Genomic DNA, 4152 nt, shown 5'->3' with positions numbered 1-4152 from the left:
AATGTGTTCGGAGCCTCCTCCTGCTCGTACAGTCTTTGCCAAGAGCGGTGCGGGGAGACCGGGATGGTTTTCAAAAGCCACCGTGCGGCGTAAAATTACAATTTTAACAAGGGAATATAGATCCTATTGAAGGTGTAGTATTTTTCAGCGTCTTTTCTTGCAAAATGGGAATAGAAACCTGTAATTGTTGCTTTACTCAGGCAGTTTAGTTTACTTGCAAAAAGGGAACGGAAATCTTGAAATGTTGCCTTACTGAGGATGCGCATGTATTCTGTGATCCATAGTGTGTAAATTTATTTTTTTTTGCTCAGTTTTCACTGCTTAAAATTTTTCTTTTCCAACTTTTTAATGTCAAAGATGCGCATGTATTCTGTGATCCATAGATCCAATCCCCTATTAAAACAATAACTTTTCTCTTAGAAATTAACAACATTTTAATAACAAAACAAAATTCAAAATTATTAAGGAATCCAATTCCTCCCAATACAATTATTTCCTTCGAATTTTACAATATTAAAATAAAAATAGTTTACATTTCAAAGTATCTGATCCTTCTTTAAAGTTTAAAATATTAAGACGAAAATTGTTTGCATTTCAAGGTTTTTGATCCTCTTCAAAATAGACTTTAGCATATATTATTGAATTTTTTTTTTTGGTTTTTAAATGTGCGCAGCCTATGAGTTTGATGGCACCCTCTTTTCTTCTTGTATGCAGCCTATGAGTTTGAGGCTATGTGATTTGTGTACATATTAACAGAATTCCTTCCATAGTTTTCGTTTATGTACAGTCTGGTTATTGTAGCTTATAGCTGCATTAAGCAGGGTTTGGTGGGTGCTTCACTGTTAGTTGGAGGACGCCTTCATTCGGAGGAATTCCCTTATACTATACATTCATGCTAGCTACCATGGTTTGAAAAAACTGTGTGCGACGAAGCCCAAAATCCTAAAGTCAAACCCTCAAACTTTCCATGGGAAAATTTAAATATTTAGACTAACAGTAATGGCTCAAACAATTACTCTACATCCAATCTCATTCTAAAATATTCCTAAAATATACCATCTTTAATTGTAAATTTCACCAACATACCCACAAAATACTTACTCATCCGTGAGAGCAAGGAAAGAACAATAGAGAGTAAAGAATCCAATTATATTTTGGAAATACTAAAACATGTCTACATAAAAACAGGGCCACGCTATTAAAAATAATATGTCTGCCAACTGAAAGTTTGCAGTTAATATTTTATATGGAGTCTGAACAAAACAAATTGTATATCAAAAAAATATATCTGCAGTCGTAGCATCTATATGGTCCTATCACAAAAACACTTAACCCTAACCGTGCCATAACCATGAATTCAATGCAATCCTCACAGCTTGACCCGCACCTTGGAATTCTTAACAGTCACTGTGGCCTTGGCATCGAGCTGGTCGACGATAAGGTCCTATCACGGCCGAACTGTTATCTTCCATAACTTCAACTTCCCAACCTCTATCTTCACGGGAACATCGCCTTCAATTTCAGGGGAATGCCCGCCTGATTTATCTGTGCATTGAGCGTAGACTTCATGGCGTTGGTGAGCTTAGCACCGGTCCCACTGAGTTCCACGTCCAACATAGTGGTGTTCTTGTGGCCCTGGTAGAATACCAGCAGGAAGTCTGTGCAAGGCTCCGAGCCTGAATACAAAACTGCGAGAGGGTTGTTGTCGACATAATATATAACATAATATATACCGATCCTCTTGTTGAGATTCCGGGTCTTTATTTTCACATCGAATTGGCAATTTGTACTGAAATCGACGGGGTTGATGGTGAAATTAGTAATATGGACGCTGTCGACAGAGTATTTGGGGATCTTGGGCCGGAAGACCAAGTACAGAACGCCACAGGGAAGCGCGATTAAAAAGCAAATGGTGCAGCACAAGCAGCGGCAACAGGAGCACCGTCGCCTGGGAGGCGGTGATAAGTATCTGGGATGCTCTCTTCTGGAGATAACCTGGTCCTTTGAAATCTTTAACTCTCACGGGATCGACTCCGCCCTTCTTAGACGAAAGATTGTTGGAATTGGGCGCCAATGGAGCGCTCGGCTTCTCGTTTACATATTCGCCTGCATCCTTCTCGACATCTGCAGTCATCGGGTAGATTCTCTGTTGATCTGCCATCATGGCACCCGGCCCCGAGCTGCGAACAAAGCGATATGAACCGATTTAGGCTGACCAGATTTGATCCTGGGAGTCCCTGAAACTTAAAATGGACCGACTTAAGCCGACGAGACTCGATCCTGGGGCTCCCGAAACTTAAAATGAACCGACTTAGGCCGACGAGATTCGATCCTGGGGCTCCTGGAAACTTAAAGACCTTCACGCAATGATGGGAATGAATTCTGCAGGCGCGGAGCATCCACAAAAGAGATGTTAGTTCACGGCAACCAATATTTCCAATCTGCCTTTTGGAAGGTGAGGGAATGTAGCATAGGTCGCCTGGTGGAAAAACTGAGTAACGAAGCTACCCGCAGCAATTGGAGCGGTTAGTATCGTGTACCAGTTTCGAACCACGTTCTTATGCATTGTTCTGTGTATGTGCTTCGGCAACAAGCGGGCTGAGGAGACCCTGTTATCTATACAGGGCATCATGTCGGAGCTCTCCCCGATCAACTGACGTCTAGACGAAGTCTTACCAATTCCAGAGTTCTTCTATATGGGCATGGTTCGCATAGAGGTTTGGGTTTTCGAAGGAAGTGAGGGCGGGGTTGATTTTCTAGAACGAATTCAAATTTAAAAACTTGAGCATATACAATCATGTATGCTCCATGCCATAACCTCCAAAAGCATGGCGTACTGTCAATGCAATTTTTGGGATCCATCATGGATGAATGCGAATACATATAGAGACATCGACACATTCTTTTATTAATCAGAATCTGTTCGTGTGGAAAGGATGCACACGGGTTGACAGCGATGGCCGATGTCAGAACCCGTCTGCCAACGCTGTCTTTAGAGTCTCTTAATGGATCCATAGAAGTGGAAATAGCGCTGGCCATAGAGATGAAAATAGTTCTTGCCATAAAGTTCATGCTATGTGGAGGTGCATGTGTGGAGGAGACTTTAATTGTGCCCCTCCGCGTGTCTACACTCAACATAGAGTGTCGCACAACTGCGTTTGTACAAAGACGCCACCTCATTGCGCCCCTGACATCCCCTATGAGCTTTAGCGGAACATTGATACATCACGTGAGGGAATTGGGAAGAAGCTTCCTTGCAGTGACGGTGATAAAGGTAGAGCAATTGGAGTCACTCATAATTTACGAAAACCATTCCATGTAATCCCATTTCAGAGAAAATATTTATATATTAAAAAAGCTCGTCATGAACTGAGCATTCGGTATTTATTGAGAGGCATTGTGTCAGTGTGGAGGAGAATATTTCACTTTTCGAGCTAGACCTCAACTTCAAATTTTACGTCAAAGGTGTTTTTCACTACGGGGTTCGGGTGGGAAAACATGGTTTGCCCAGCAAATCAGAAAGCTTCAAGAAAATTACATTCTGACACATGGTGCTTATTGTGTTACATGACGGGGATTGTCGCCTTTTGCAGAAACATGTGTTTGGCAGGGTTTGCTGATGGGAGGATATTGGGCGTGGGGAAGAGCCGATGGATTTCGAGGACGTTTTGGGAGATGCTTTTGTTTTTGGGTGGCGCAGCTGTCCGCACACTCCCCTGCTCGTCTCAGATTATTTCCATGTAGTTTTGTCCCTTCGGGGTTTTGATGGCAGGATTTCAAGATTTTTTTGACTTTCTTTATGTTTGTCAACTGGGTTTTTAGCTGATGGGAGGATATTGGGCGTGGGGAAGAGCCGATGGATTTCGAGGACGTTTTCGGAGATGCTTTTGTTTTTGGGTGGCGCAGCTGTCCGCACACTCACCTGCTCGTCTCAGATTATTTCCATGTAGTTTTGTCCCTTCAGGGTTTTGATGGCAGGATTTCAAGATTTTTTTGACTTTCTTTATGTTTGTCAACTGGGTTTTTAACCTTCATTGCAATGAAGTTTTTTCATGTAAGCCTGCGTTCCTGGTGGAGTTCAACTTCACAATTATAGCTCGGACAATGTACATGGAGGCTGGGGGAATTTGCCAGTATTATTGAAGTAGAGTG

The 4152-nt window shown here is 42.2% G+C and overlaps 1 pseudogene; it reads right to left on the bottom strand.

Moving 5' to 3' along the window:
* Positions 1–1253: 1253 nt before the first annotated feature.
* Positions 1254–2161, bottom strand: LOC149254670 (NDR1/HIN1-like protein 6; annotated as a pseudogene).
* Positions 2162–4152: the final 1991 nt, after the last annotated feature.

This window comes from Pinus tabuliformis, chromosome 7 (genome assembly GCF_031772625.1).
Source record: "Pinus tabuliformis cultivar Carrire ecotype Pingquan chromosome 7, CPIR1, whole genome shotgun sequence".
Classification (NCBI taxonomy): Eukaryota; Viridiplantae; Streptophyta; class Pinopsida; order Pinales; family Pinaceae; genus Pinus; species Pinus tabuliformis.
This window is presented reverse-complemented; position numbering and strand designations above follow the sequence as displayed.